The sequence below is a fragment of the Crinia signifera genome, chromosome 9, assembly GCF_055691185.1.
Source record: "Crinia signifera chromosome 9, ASM5569118v1, whole genome shotgun sequence".
NCBI classification, from domain to species: domain Eukaryota; kingdom Metazoa; phylum Chordata; class Amphibia; order Anura; family Myobatrachidae; genus Crinia; species Crinia signifera.
The window spans coordinates 55,992,762-56,005,345 of record NC_139225.1 but is presented as its reverse complement, the minus strand read 5'-3'; the positions used below and the strand labels follow the sequence as shown (position 1 = coordinate 56,005,345).

Below are 12,584 nucleotides of genomic sequence, written 5' to 3'. Positions count from 1 at the left end.
TTTCAGTAAGGCAATACAGTTAGGAAACTTTTTTATTAGCTTACCTGGTTATAGAAGTAGAAGAGGGCAAAAAAGTGCCGGTATCTCACCTACAGCCATACCACATTGGATACGCCCAATCTCGTCTGATCTTGGAAGTTAAGCAGTGTTGGGCATGGTTAGTACTTGGGTGGGAGACCACATGGCAACACCAGGTGCTGTAGGTTTTTTCCCATTAATTGCAAATTGTTTTTATTCTCTAGCTTTTTAAATTGGAAACTTTTTTCTCTTTATTGACAGTACAGACATTTGGAAGAGGTCAAACGGACACAATAGCCATCACCTAAAAACTTACCACACTGTTTAGGCCAAATTCCAACTGCTTTTGGCAGCTAAACAGTGTTGAGCCTCTTTAGTAGTTTAATTTGAGACCACCTGCTAATATCATGTCCTGTAGGTCTTTTTACATTACCAACACATGATTTTTTTCAGTAAGCCAATATAGTTAGGAAACTTTTTTATTAGCTTACCTGGTTATAGAAGTAGAAGAGGGCAAAAAAGTGCCTGTATCTCACCTACAGCCATATCACATTGGATACGCCCAATCTCGTCTGATCTTGGAAGCTAAGCAGTGTTGGGCCTGGTTAGTACTTGGGTGGGAGACCACATGGGAACACCAGGTGCTGTAGGTTTTTTCCCATTAATGGCAAATTGTTTTTATTCTCTTGCTATTTAAATTGGAAACTTTTTTCTCTTTATTGACAGTACAGACATTTGGAAGAGGTCAAACAGACACAATAGCCATCACCTAAAAACTTACCACACTGTTTAGGCCCAATTCCAACTGCTTTTGGCAGCTAAACAGTGTTGAGCCTCTTTAGTAGTTTAATTTGAGACCACCTGCTAATATCATGTCCTGTAGGTCTTTTTACATTACCAACACATGATTTTTTTCAGTAAGGCAATACAGTTAGGAAACTTTTTTATTAGCTTACCTGGTTATAGAAGTAGAAGAGGGCAAAAAAGTGCCGGTATCTCACCTACAGCCATACCACATTGGATACGCCCAATCTCATCTGATCTTGGAAGCTAAGCAGTGTTGGGCCTGGTTAGTACTTGGGTGGGAGACCACATGGGAAAACCAGGTGCTGTAGGTTTTTTCCCATTAATGGCAAATTGTTTTTATTCTCTTGCTTTTTAAATTGGAAACTTTTTATTTTTATTGCCAATACAGACATTTGGGACAGGTCAAACAGACACAATAGCCATCACTTTAAAAATATACCACACTGTTTAGGCCCAATTCCAACTGCTTTTGGGAGCTAAACAGTGTTGAGCCTATTTAGTAGTTTAATTTGAGACCACCTGCTAATATCATGTCCTGTAGGTCTTTTTACATTACCAACACATGATTTTTTTCAGTAAGCCAAAATAGTTAGGAAACTTTTTTATTAGCTTACCTGGTTATAGAAGTAGAAGAGGGCAAAAAAGTGCCTGTATCTCACCTACAGCCATACCACATTGGATACGCCCAATCTCGTCTGATCTTGGAAGCTAAGCAGTGTTGGGCCTGGTTAGTTCTTGGGTGGGAGACCACATGGGAACACCAGGTGCTGTAGGTTTTTCCCATTACTGGCAAATTGTTTTTATTCTCTAGCTTTTTAAATTGGAAACTTTTTTCTCTTTATTGACAGTACAGACATTTGGAAGAGGTCAAACAGACACAATAGCCATCACCTAAAAACTTACCACACTGTTTAGGCCCAATTCCAACTTTTTTTGGCAGCTAAACAGTGTTGAGCCTCTTTAGTAGTTTAATTTGAGACCACCTGCTAATATCATGTCCTGTAGGTCTTTTTACATTACCAACACATGATTTTTTTCAGTAAGGCAATACAGTTAGGAAACTTTTTTCATAGCTTACCTGGTTATAGAAGAAGAAGAGGGCAAAAAAGTGCCGGTATCTCACGTACAGCCATACCACATTGGATACGCCCAATCTCGTCTGATCTTGGAAGCTAAGCAGTGTTGGGCCTGGTTAGTACTTGGGTGGGAGACCACATGGGAACACCAGGTGCTGTAGGTTTTTTCCCATTAATGGCAAATTGTTTTTATTCTCTTGCTATTTAAATTGGAAACTTTTTATTTTTATTGCCAATACAGACATTTGGGACAGGTCAAACAGACACAATAGCCATCACCTAAAAACTTACCACAATGTTTAGGCCCAATTCCAACTGCTTTTCGGAGCTAAACAGTGTTGAGCCTCTTTAGTAGTTTAATTTGAGACCACCTGCTAATATCATGTCCTGTAGGTCTTTTTACATTACCAACACATGATTTTTTTCAGTAAGCCAATATAGTTAGGAAACTTTTTTATTAGCTTACCTGGTTATAGAAGTAGAAGAGGGCAAAAAAGTGCCTGTATCTCACCTACAGCCATACCACATTGGATACGCCTGATCTTGGAAGCTAAGCAGTGTTGGGCCTGGTTAGTACTTGGGTGGGAGACCACATGGGAACACCAGGTGCTGTAGGTTTTTCCCATTACTGGCAAATTGTTTTTATTCTCTAGCTTTTTAAATTGGAAACTTTTTTCTCTTTATTGACAGTACAGACATTTGGAAGAGGTCAAACAGACACAATAGCCATCACCTAAAAACTTACCACACTGTTTAGGCCCAATTCCAACTGCTTTTGGGAGCTAAACAGTGTTGAGCCTCTTTAGTAGTTTAATTTGAGACCACCTGCTAATATCATGTCCTGTAGGTCTTTTTACATTACCAACACATGATTTTTTTCAGTAAGCCAATATAGTTAGGAAACTTTTTTATTAGCTTACCTGGTTATAGAAGTAGAAGAGGGCAAAAAAGTGCCTGTATCTCACCTACAGCCATACCACATTGGATACGCCCAATCTCGTCTGATCTTGGAAGCTAAGCAGTGTTGGGCCTGGTTAGTACTTGGGTGGGAGACCACATGGGAACACCAGGTGCTGTAGGTTTTTCCCATTACTGGCAAATTGTTTTTATTCTCTAGCTTTTTAAATTGGAAACTTTTTTCTCTTTATTGACAGTACAGACATTTGGAAGAGGTCAAACAGACACAATAGCCATCACCTAAAAACTTACCACACTGTTTAGGCCCAATTCCAACTGCTTTTGGCAGCTAAACAGTGTTGAGCCTCTTTAGTAGTTTAATTTGAGACCACCTGCTAATATCATGTCCTGTAGGTCTTTTTACATTACCAACACATGATTTTTTTCAGTAAGGCAATACAGTTAGGAAACTTTTTTATTAGCTTACCTGGTTATAGAAGTAGAAGAGGGCAAAAAAGTGCCAGTATCTCACCTACAGCCATACCACATTGGATACGCCCAATCTCATCTGATCTTGGAAGCTAAGCAGTGTTGGGCCTGGTTAGTACTTGGGTGGGAAACCACATGGGAAAACCAGGTGCTGTAGGTTTTTTCCCATTAATGGCAAATTGTTTTTATTCTCTTGCTATTTAAATTGGAAACTTTTTATTTTTATTGCCAATACAGACATTTGGGACAGGTCAAACAGACACAATAGCCATCACCTAAAAACTTACCACACTGTTTAGGCCCAATTCCAACTGCTTTTGGGAGCTAAACAGTGTTGAGCCTCTTTAGTAGTTTCATTTGAGACCACCTGCTAATATCATGTTCTGTAGGTCTTTTTACATTACCAACACATGATTTTTTTCAGTAAGCCAATATAGTTAGGAAACTTTTTTATTAGCTTACCTGGTTATAGAAGTAGAAGAGGGCAAAAAAGTGCCTGTATCTCACCTACAGCCATACCACATTGGATACGCCCAATCTCGTCTGATCTTGGAAGCTAAGCAGTGTTGGGCCTGGTTAGTACTTGGGTGGGAGACCACATGGGAACACCAGGTGCTGTAGGTTTTTCCCATTACTGGCAAATTGTTTTTATTCTCTAGCTTTTTAAATTGGAAACTTTTTTCTCTTTATTGACAGTACAGACATTTGGAAGAGGTCAAACAGACACAATAGCCATCACCTAAAAACTTACCACACTGTTTAGGCCCAATTCCAACTTTTTTTGGCAGCTAAACAGTGTTGAGCCTCTTTAGTAGTTTAATTTGAGACCACCTGCTAATATCATGTCCTGTAGGTCTTTTTACATTACCAACACATGATTTTTTTCAGTAAGACAATACAGTTAGGAAACTTTTTTATTAGCTTACCTTGTTATAGAAGTAGAAGAGGGCAAAAAAGTGCCGGTATCTCACCTACAGCCATACCACATTGGATACGCCCAATCTCGTCTGATCTTGGAAGCTAAGCAGTGTTGGGCCTGGTTAGTACTTGGGTGGGAGACCACATGGGAACACCAGGTGCTGTAGGTTTTTCCCATTACTGGCTAATTGTTTTTATTCTCTAGCTTTTTAAATTGGAAACTTTTTTCTCTTTATTGACAGTACAGACATTTGGAAGAGGTCAAACAGACACAAAAGCCATCACCTTAAAACTTACCACACTGTTTAGGCCCAATTCCAACTGCTTTTGGCAGCTAAACAGTGTTGAGCCTCTTTAGTAGTTTAATTTGAGACCACCTGCTAATATCATGTCCTGTAGGTCTTTTTACATTACCAACACATGATTTTTTTCAGTAAGGCAATACAGTTAGGAAACTTTTTTATTAGCTTACCTGGTTATAGAAGTAGAAGAGGGCAAAAAAGTGCCGGTATCTCACCTACAGCCATACCACATTGGATACGCCCAATCTTATCTGATCTCAGAAGCTAAGCATTGTTGGGCCTGGTTAGTACTTGGGTGGGAATTCACATGGGAACACCAGGTGCTGTAGGTTTTTTCCCCATTAATGGCAAATTGTTTTTATTCTCTTGCTATTTAAATTGGAAACTTTTTATTTTTATTGCCAATACAGACATTTGGGACAGGTCAAACAGACACAATAGCCATCACCTAAAAACTTACCATACTGTTTAGGCCCAATTCCAACTGCTTTTGGGAGCTAAACAGTGTTGAGCCTCTTTAGTAGTTTAATTTGAGACCACCTGCTAATATTATGTCCTGTAGGTCTTTTTACATTACCAACACATGATTTTTTCAGTAAGCCAATATAGTTAGGAAACTTTTTTATTAGCTTACCTGGTTATAGAAGTAGAAGAGGGCAAAAAAGTGCTTGTATCTCACCTACAGCCTTACCATATTGGATACGCCCAATCTCGTCTGATCTTGGAAGCTAAGCAGTGTTGGGCCTGGTTAGTACTTGGGTGGGAGACCACATGGGAACACCAGGTGCTGTAGGTTTTTCCCATTACTGGCAAATTGTTTTTATTCTCTAGCTTTTTAAATTGGAAACTTTTTTCTCTTTATTGACAGTACAGACATTTGGAAGAGGTCAAACAGACACAATAGCCATCACCTAAAAACTTACCACACTGTTTAGGCCCAATTCCAACTGCTTTTGGCAGCTAAACAGTGTTGAGCCTCTTTAGTAGTTTAATTTGAGACCACCTGCTAATATCATGTCCTGTAGGTCTTTTTACATTCCCAACACATGATTTTTTTCAGTAAGCCAATATAGTTAGGAAACTTTTTTAATAGCTTACCTGGTTATAGAAGTAGAAGAGGGCAAAAAAGTTCCTGCATCTCACCTACAGCCATACCACATTGGATACGCCCAATCTCGTCTGATCTTGGAAGCTAAGCAGTGTTGGGCCTGGTTAGTACTTGGGTGGGAGACCACATGGGAACACCAGGTGCTGTAGGTTTTTTCCCATTAATGGCAAATTGTTTTTATTCTCTTGCTATTTAAATTGGAAACTTTTTATTTTTATTGCCAATACAGACATTTGGGACAGGTCAAACAGACACAATAGCCATCACCTAAAAACTTACCACACTGTTTAGGCCCAATTCCAACTGCTTTTGGCAGCTAAACAGTGTTGAGCCTCTTTAGTAGTTTAATTTGAGACCACCTGCTAATATCATGTCCTGTATGTCTTTTTACATTACCAACACATGATTTTTTTCAGTAAGGCAATACAGTTAGGAAACTTTTTTATTAGCTTACCTGGTTATAGAAGTAGAAGAGGGCAAAAAAGTGCCGGTATCTCACCTACAGCCATACCACATTGGATACGCCCAATCTCGTCTGATCTTGGAAGTTAAGCAGTGTTGGGCATGGTTAGTACTTGGGTGGGAGACCACATGGCAACACCAGGTGCTGTAGGTTTTTTCCCATTAATTGCAAATTGTTTTTATTCTCTAGCTTTTTAAATTGGAAACTTTTTTCTCTTTATTGACAGTACAGACATTTGGAAGAGGTCAAACGGACACAATAGCCATCACCTAAAAACTTACCACACTGTTTAGGCCAAATTCCAACTGCTTTTGGCAGCTAAACAGTGTTGAGCCTCTTTAGTAGTTTAATTTGAGACCACCTGCTAATATCATGTCCTGTAGGTCTTTTTACATTACCAACACATGATTTTTTTCAGTAAGCCAATATAGTTAGGAAACTTTTTTATTAGCTTACCTGGTTATAGAAGTAGAAGAGGGCAAAAAAGTGCCTGTATCTCACCTACAGCCATATCACATTGGATACGCCCAATCTCGTCTGATCTTGGAAGCTAAGCAGTGTTGGGCCTGGTTAGTACTTGGGTGGGAGACCACATGGGAACACCAGGTGCTGTAGGTTTTTCCCATTACTGGCAAATTGTTTTTATTCTCTAGCTTTTTAAATTGGAAAAATTTTTCTCTTTATTGACAGTACAGACATTTGGAAGAGGTCAAACAGACACAATAGCCATCACCTAAAAACTTACCACACTGTTTAGGCCCAATTCCAACTGCTTTTGGCAGCTAAACAGTGTTGAGCCTCTTTAGTAGTTTTATTTGAGACCACCTGCTAATATCATGTCCTGTAGGTCTTTTTACATTACCAACACATGATTTCTTTCAGTAAGGCAATACAGTTAGGAAACTTTTTTATTATCTTACCTGGTTATAGAAGTAGAAGAGGGCAAAAAAGTGCTGGTATCTCACCTACAGCCATACCACATTGGATATGCCTAATCTCGTCTGATCTTGGAAGCTAAGCAGTGTTGGGCCTGGTTAGTACTTGGGTGGGAGACCACATGGGAACACCAAGTGCTGTAGGTTTTTTCCCATTAATGGCAAATTGTTTTTATTCTCTTGCTATTTAAATTGGAAACTTTTTATTTTTATTGCCAATACAGACATTTGGGACAGGTCAAACAGACACAATAGCCATCACCTAAAAATTTACCACACTGTTTAGGCCCAATTCCAACTGCTTTTGGGAGCTAAACAGTGTTGAGCCTCTTTAGTAGTTTAATTTGAGACCACCTGCTAATATCATGTCCTGTAGGTCTTTTTACATTACCAACACATGATTTTTTTCAGTAAGCCAATATAGTTAGGAAACTTTTTTATTAGCTTACCTGGTTATAGAATTAGAAGAGGGCAAAAAAGTGCCTGTATCTCACCTACAGCCATACCACAATGGATACGCCTAATCTCGTCTGATCTTGGAAGCTAAGCAGTGTTGGGCCTTGTTAGTACTTGGGTGGGAGAACACATGGGAACACCAGGTGCTGTAGGTTTTTCCCATTACTGGCTAATTGTTTTTATTCTCTAGCTTTTTAAATTGGAAACTTTTTTCTCTTTATTGACAGTACAGACATTTGGAAGAGGTCAAACAGACACAATAGCCATCACCTAAAAACTTACCACACTGTTTAGGCCCAATTCCAACTGCTTTTGGGAGCTAAACAGTGTTGAGCCTCTTTAGTAGTTTAATTTGAGACCACCTGCTAATATCATGTCCTGTAGGTCTTTTTACATTACCAACACATGATTTTTTTCAGTAAGCCAATATAGTTAGGAAACTTTTTTATTAGCTTACCTGGTTATAGAAGTAGAAGAGGGCAAAAAAGTGCCTGTATCTCACCTACAGCCATACCACATTGGATACGCCCAATCTCGTCTGATCTTGGAAGCTAAGCAGTGTTGGGCCTGGTTAGTACTTGGGTGGGAGACCACATGGGAGCACCAGGTGCTGTAGGTTTTTCCCATTACTGGCAAATTGTTTTTATTCTCTAGCTTTTTAAATTGGAAACTTTTTTCTCTTTATTGACAGTACAGACATTTGGAAGAGGTCAAACAGACACAATAGCCATCACCTAAAAACTTACCACACTGTTTAGGCCCAATTCCAACTGCTTTTGGCAGCTAAACAGTGTTGAGCCTCTTTAGTAGTTTAATTTGAGACCACCTGCTAATATCATGTCCTGTAGGTCTTTTTACATTACCAACACATGATTTTTTTCAGTAAGGCAATACAGTTAGGAAACTTTTTTATTAGCTTACCTGGTTATAGAAGTAGAAGAGGGCAAAAAGTGCCAGTATCTCACCTACAGCCATACCACATTGGATACGCCCAATCTCATCTGATCTTGGAAGCTAAGCAGTGTTGGGCCTGGTTAGTACTTGGGTGGGAGACCACATGGGAAAACCAGGTGCTGTAGGTTTTTTCCCATTAATGGCAAATTGTTTTTATTCTCTTGCTATTTAAATTGGAAACTTTTTATTTTTATTGCCAATACAGACATTTGTGACAGGTCAAACAGACACAATAGCCATCACCTAAAAACTTACCACACTGTTTAGGCCCAATTCCAACTGCTTTTGGGAGCTAAACAGTGTTGAGCCTCTTTAGTAGTTTCATTTGAGACCACCTGCTAATATCATGTTCTGTAGGTCTTTTTACATTACCAACACATGATTTTTTTCAGTAAGCCAATATAGTTAGGAAACTTTTTTATTAGCTTACCTGGTTATAGAAGTAGAAGAGGGCAAAAAAGTGCCTGTATCTCACCTACAGCCATACCACATTGGATACGCCCAATCTCGTCTGATCTTGGAAGCTAAGCAGTGTTGGGCCTGGTTAGTACTTGGGTGGGAGACCACATGGGAACACCAGGTGCTGTAGGTTTTTCCCATTACTGGCAAATTGTTTTTATTCTCTAGCTTTTTAAATTGGAAACTTTTTTCTCTTTATTGACAGTACAGACATTTGGAAGAGGTCAAACAGACACAATAGCCATCACCTAAAAACTTACCACACTGTTTAGGCCCAATTCCAACTTTTTTTGGCAGCTAAACAGTGTTGAGCCTCTTTAGTAGTTTAATTTGAGACCACCTGCTAATATCATGTCCTGTAGGTCTTTTTACATTACCAACACATGATTTTTTTCAGTAAGGCAATACAGTTAGGAAACTATTTTATTAGCTTACCTGGTTATAGAAGTAGAAGAGGGCAAAAAAGTGCCGGTATCTCACCTACAGCCATACCACATTGGGTACGCCCAATCTCATCTGATCTTGGAAGCTAAGCATTGTTGGGCCTGGTTAGTACTTGGGTGGGAGAACACATGGGAACACCAGGTGCTGTAGGTTTTTCCCATTACTGGCTAATTGTTTTTATTCTCTAGCTTTTTAAATTGGAAACTTTTTTCTCTTTATTGACAGTACAGACATTTGGAAGAGGTCAAACAGACACAAAAGCCATCACCTTAAAACTTACCACACTGTTTAGGCCCAATTCCAACTGCTTTTGGCAGCTAAACAGTGTTGAGCCTCTTTAGTAGTTTAATTTGAGACCACCTGCTAATATCATGTCCTGTAGGTCTTTTTACATTACCAACACATGATTTTTTTCAGTAAGGCAATACAGTTAAGAAACTTTTTTATTAGCTTACCTGGTTATAGAAGTAGAAGAGGGCAAAAAAGTGCCGGTATCTCACCTACAGCCATACCACATTGGATACGCCCAATCTTATCTGATCTTGGAAGCTAAGCAATGTTGGGCCTGGTTAGTACTTGGGTGGGAATTCACATGGGAACACCAGGTGCTGTAGGTTTTTTCCCATTAATGGCAAATTGTTTTTATTCTCTTGCTATTTAAATTGGAAACTTTTTATTTTTATTGCCAATACAGACATTTGGGACAGGTCAAACAGACACAATAGCCATCACCTAAAAACTTACCACACTGTTTAGGCCCAATTCCAACTGCTTTTGGGAGCTAAACAGTGTTGAGCCTCTTTAGTAGTTTAATTTGAGACCACCTGCTAATATCATGTCCTGTAGGTCTTTTTACATTACCAACACATGATTTTTTTCAGTAAGCCAATATAGTTAGAAATCTTTTTTATTAGCTTACCTGGTTATAGAAGTAGAAGAGGGCAAAAAAGTGCCGGTATCTCACCTACAGCCATACCACATTGGATACGTCCAATCTCGTCTGATCTTGGAAGCTAAGCAGTGTTGAGCCTGGTTAGTACTTGGGTGGGAGACCACATGGGAACACCAGGTGCTGTAGGTTTTTTCCCATTAATGGCAAATTGTTTTTATTCTCTTGCTATTTAAATTGGAAACTTTTTATTTTTATTGCCAATACAGACATTTGGGACAGGTCAAACAGACACCATAGCCATCACCTAAAAACTTACCATACTGTTTAGGCCCAATTCCAACTGCTTTTGGGAGCTAAACAGTGTTGAGCCTCTTTAGTAGTTTAATTTGAGACCACCTGCTAATATTATGTCCTGTAGGTCTTTTTACATTACCAACACATGATTTTTTCAGTAAGCCAATATAGTTAGGAAACTTTTTTATTAGCTTACCTGGTTATAGAAGTAGAAGAGGGCAAAAAAGTGCCTGTATCTCACCTACAGCCATACCATATTGGATACGCCCAATCTCGTCTGATCTTGGAAGCTAAGCAGTGTTGGGCCTGGTTAGTACTTGGGTGGGAGACCACATGGGAACACCAGGTGCTGTAGGTTTTTCCCATTACTGGCAAATTGTTTTTATTCTCTAGCTTTTTAAATTGGAAACTTTTTTCTCTTTATTGACAGTACAGACATTTGGAAGAGGTCAAACAGACACAATAGCCATCACCTAAAAACTTACCACACTGTTTAGGCCCAATTCCAACTGCTTTTGGCAGCTAAACAGTGTTGAGCCTCTTTAGTAGTTTAATTTGAGACCACCTGCTAATATCATGTCCTGTAGGTCTTTTTACATTCCCAACACATGATTTTTTTCAGTAAGCCAATATAGTTAGGAAACTTTTTTAATAGCTTACCTGGTTATAGAAGTAGAAGAGGGCAAAAAAGTGCCTGCATCTCACCTACAGCCATACCACATTGGATACGCCCAATCTCGTCTGATCTTGGAAGCTAAGCAGTGTTGGGCCTGGTTAGTACTTGGGTGGGAGACCACATGGGAACACCAGGTGCTGTAGGTTTTTTCCCATTAATGGCAAATTGTTTTTATTCTCTTGCTATTTAAATTGGAAACTTTTTATTTTTATTGCCAATACAGACATTTGGGACAGGTCAAACAGACACAATAGCCATCACCTAAAAACTTACCACACTGTTTAGGCCCAATTCCAACTGCTTTTGGCAGCTAAACAGTGTTGAGCCTCTTTAGTAGTTTAATTTGAGACCACCTGCTAATATCATGTCCTGTAGGTCTTTTTACATTACCAACACATGATTTTTTTCAGTAAGGCAATACAGTTAGGAAACTTTTTTATTAGCTTACCTGGTTATAGAAGTAGAAGAGGGCAAAAAAGTGCCGGTATCTCACCTACAGCCATACCACATTGGATACGCCCAATCTCGTCTGATCTTGGAAGTTAAGCAGTGTTAGGCCTGGTTAGTACTTGGGTGGGAGACCACATGGCAACACCAGGTGCTGTAGGTTTTTTCCCATTAATGGCAAATTGTTTTTATTCTCTAGCTTTTTAAATTGGAAACTTTTTTCTCTTTATTGACAGTACAGACATTTGGAAGAGGTCAAACGGACACAATAGCCATCACCTAAAAACTTACCACACTGTTTAGGCCCAATTCCAACTGCTTTTGGCAGCTAAACAGTGTTGAGCCTCTTTAGTAGTTTAATTTGAGACCACCTGCTAATATCATGTCCTGTAGGTCTTTTTACATTACCAACACATGATTTTTTTCAGTGAGGCAATACAGTTAGGAAACTTTTTTATTAGCTTACCTGGTTATAGAAGTAGAAGAGGGCAAAAAAGTGCCGGTATCTCACCTACAGCCATACCACATTGGATACGCCCAATCTCGTCTGATCTTGGAAGTTAAGCAGTGTTAGGCCTGGTTAGTACTTGGGTGGGAGACCACATGGCAACACCAGGTGCTGTAGGTTTTTTCCCATTAATGGCAAATTGTTTTTATTCTCTAGCTTTTTAAATTGGAAACTTTTTTCTCTTTATTGACAGTACAGACATTTGGAAGAGGTCAAACAGACACAATAGCCATCACCTAAAAACTTACCACACTGTTTAGGCCCAATTCCAACTGCTTTTGGCAGCTAAACAGTGTTGAGCCTCTTTAGTAGTTTAATTTGAGACCACCTGCTAATATCATGTCCTGTAGGTCTTTTTACATTACCAACACATGATTTTTTTCAGTGAGGCAATACAGTTAGGAAACTTTTTTATTAGCTTACCTGGTTATAGAAGTAGAA

At 39.1% G+C, this 12,584-nt stretch overlaps 24 non-coding genes and 3 pseudogenes across 24 annotated transcripts; all 27 read left to right on the top strand.

Annotated features, from left to right (window-relative positions):
- The first annotated feature begins 87 nt into the window (after positions 1–87).
- LOC146039379 (5S ribosomal RNA) lies at positions 88–206 on the top strand. The gene has a single exon (XR_014462889.1). It is a non-coding gene; the product is annotated as a 5S ribosomal RNA (ribosomal RNA).
- Positions 207–552: 346 nt separating this feature from the next.
- LOC146038063 (5S ribosomal RNA) lies at positions 553–671 on the top strand. Its single transcript, XR_014461685.1, has one exon. It is a non-coding gene; the product is annotated as a 5S ribosomal RNA (ribosomal RNA).
- Positions 672–1,017: 346 nt separating this feature from the next.
- Positions 1,018–1,136, top strand: LOC146039595 (5S ribosomal RNA). Its single transcript, XR_014463086.1, has one exon. It is a non-coding gene; the product is annotated as a 5S ribosomal RNA (ribosomal RNA).
- Positions 1,137–1,482: 346 nt separating this feature from the next.
- Positions 1,483–1,601, top strand: LOC146038533 (5S ribosomal RNA). Its single transcript, XR_014462117.1, has one exon. It is a non-coding gene; the product is annotated as a 5S ribosomal RNA (ribosomal RNA).
- Positions 1,602–1,946: 345 nt separating this feature from the next.
- On the top strand, positions 1,947–2,065 carry LOC146038421 (5S ribosomal RNA). The gene has a single exon (XR_014462013.1). It is a non-coding gene; the product is annotated as a 5S ribosomal RNA (ribosomal RNA).
- Positions 2,066–2,410: 345 nt separating this feature from the next.
- LOC146039765 (5S ribosomal RNA) lies at positions 2,411–2,519 on the top strand (annotated as a pseudogene).
- A 345-nt stretch (positions 2,520–2,864) lies between these two features.
- Positions 2,865–2,983, top strand: LOC146038974 (5S ribosomal RNA). The gene has a single exon (XR_014462520.1). It is a non-coding gene; the product is annotated as a 5S ribosomal RNA (ribosomal RNA).
- A 345-nt stretch (positions 2,984–3,328) lies between these two features.
- Positions 3,329–3,447, top strand: LOC146037579 (5S ribosomal RNA). The gene has a single exon (XR_014461243.1). It is a non-coding gene; the product is annotated as a 5S ribosomal RNA (ribosomal RNA).
- A 345-nt stretch (positions 3,448–3,792) lies between these two features.
- Positions 3,793–3,911, top strand: LOC146038962 (5S ribosomal RNA). Its single transcript, XR_014462509.1, has one exon. It is a non-coding gene; the product is annotated as a 5S ribosomal RNA (ribosomal RNA).
- A 345-nt stretch (positions 3,912–4,256) lies between these two features.
- On the top strand, positions 4,257–4,375 carry LOC146038950 (5S ribosomal RNA). The gene has a single exon (XR_014462498.1). It is a non-coding gene; the product is annotated as a 5S ribosomal RNA (ribosomal RNA).
- Positions 4,376–4,720: 345 nt separating this feature from the next.
- On the top strand, positions 4,721–4,839 carry LOC146039746 (5S ribosomal RNA; annotated as a pseudogene).
- A 345-nt stretch (positions 4,840–5,184) lies between these two features.
- On the top strand, positions 5,185–5,303 carry LOC146038667 (5S ribosomal RNA). Its single transcript, XR_014462239.1, has one exon. It is a non-coding gene; the product is annotated as a 5S ribosomal RNA (ribosomal RNA).
- A 345-nt stretch (positions 5,304–5,648) lies between these two features.
- LOC146038937 (5S ribosomal RNA) lies at positions 5,649–5,767 on the top strand. The gene has a single exon (XR_014462487.1). It is a non-coding gene; the product is annotated as a 5S ribosomal RNA (ribosomal RNA).
- Positions 5,768–6,112: 345 nt separating this feature from the next.
- Positions 6,113–6,231, top strand: LOC146039378 (5S ribosomal RNA). The gene has a single exon (XR_014462888.1). It is a non-coding gene; the product is annotated as a 5S ribosomal RNA (ribosomal RNA).
- Positions 6,232–6,577: 346 nt separating this feature from the next.
- LOC146038062 (5S ribosomal RNA) lies at positions 6,578–6,696 on the top strand. The gene has a single exon (XR_014461684.1). It is a non-coding gene; the product is annotated as a 5S ribosomal RNA (ribosomal RNA).
- Positions 6,697–7,041: 345 nt separating this feature from the next.
- On the top strand, positions 7,042–7,160 carry LOC146039266 (5S ribosomal RNA). Its single transcript, XR_014462787.1, has one exon. It is a non-coding gene; the product is annotated as a 5S ribosomal RNA (ribosomal RNA).
- A 345-nt stretch (positions 7,161–7,505) lies between these two features.
- LOC146039708 (5S ribosomal RNA) lies at positions 7,506–7,624 on the top strand (annotated as a pseudogene).
- Positions 7,625–7,969: 345 nt separating this feature from the next.
- Positions 7,970–8,088, top strand: LOC146037735 (5S ribosomal RNA). The gene has a single exon (XR_014461386.1). It is a non-coding gene; the product is annotated as a 5S ribosomal RNA (ribosomal RNA).
- Positions 8,089–8,432: 344 nt separating this feature from the next.
- Positions 8,433–8,551, top strand: LOC146039472 (5S ribosomal RNA). Its single transcript, XR_014462974.1, has one exon. It is a non-coding gene; the product is annotated as a 5S ribosomal RNA (ribosomal RNA).
- A 345-nt stretch (positions 8,552–8,896) lies between these two features.
- LOC146038925 (5S ribosomal RNA) lies at positions 8,897–9,015 on the top strand. Its single transcript, XR_014462475.1, has one exon. It is a non-coding gene; the product is annotated as a 5S ribosomal RNA (ribosomal RNA).
- A 345-nt stretch (positions 9,016–9,360) lies between these two features.
- LOC146039152 (5S ribosomal RNA) lies at positions 9,361–9,479 on the top strand. The gene has a single exon (XR_014462682.1). It is a non-coding gene; the product is annotated as a 5S ribosomal RNA (ribosomal RNA).
- Positions 9,480–9,824: 345 nt separating this feature from the next.
- On the top strand, positions 9,825–9,943 carry LOC146039213 (5S ribosomal RNA). Its single transcript, XR_014462739.1, has one exon. It is a non-coding gene; the product is annotated as a 5S ribosomal RNA (ribosomal RNA).
- A 345-nt stretch (positions 9,944–10,288) lies between these two features.
- Positions 10,289–10,407, top strand: LOC146039177 (5S ribosomal RNA). Its single transcript, XR_014462706.1, has one exon. It is a non-coding gene; the product is annotated as a 5S ribosomal RNA (ribosomal RNA).
- Positions 10,408–10,751: 344 nt separating this feature from the next.
- On the top strand, positions 10,752–10,870 carry LOC146037888 (5S ribosomal RNA). The gene has a single exon (XR_014461526.1). It is a non-coding gene; the product is annotated as a 5S ribosomal RNA (ribosomal RNA).
- A 345-nt stretch (positions 10,871–11,215) lies between these two features.
- Positions 11,216–11,334, top strand: LOC146038913 (5S ribosomal RNA). The gene has a single exon (XR_014462464.1). It is a non-coding gene; the product is annotated as a 5S ribosomal RNA (ribosomal RNA).
- A 345-nt stretch (positions 11,335–11,679) lies between these two features.
- Positions 11,680–11,798, top strand: LOC146039304 (5S ribosomal RNA). The gene has a single exon (XR_014462821.1). It is a non-coding gene; the product is annotated as a 5S ribosomal RNA (ribosomal RNA).
- A 346-nt stretch (positions 11,799–12,144) lies between these two features.
- LOC146039302 (5S ribosomal RNA) lies at positions 12,145–12,263 on the top strand. The gene has a single exon (XR_014462820.1). It is a non-coding gene; the product is annotated as a 5S ribosomal RNA (ribosomal RNA).
- The last annotated feature ends 321 nt before the right edge of the window (positions 12,264–12,584 follow it).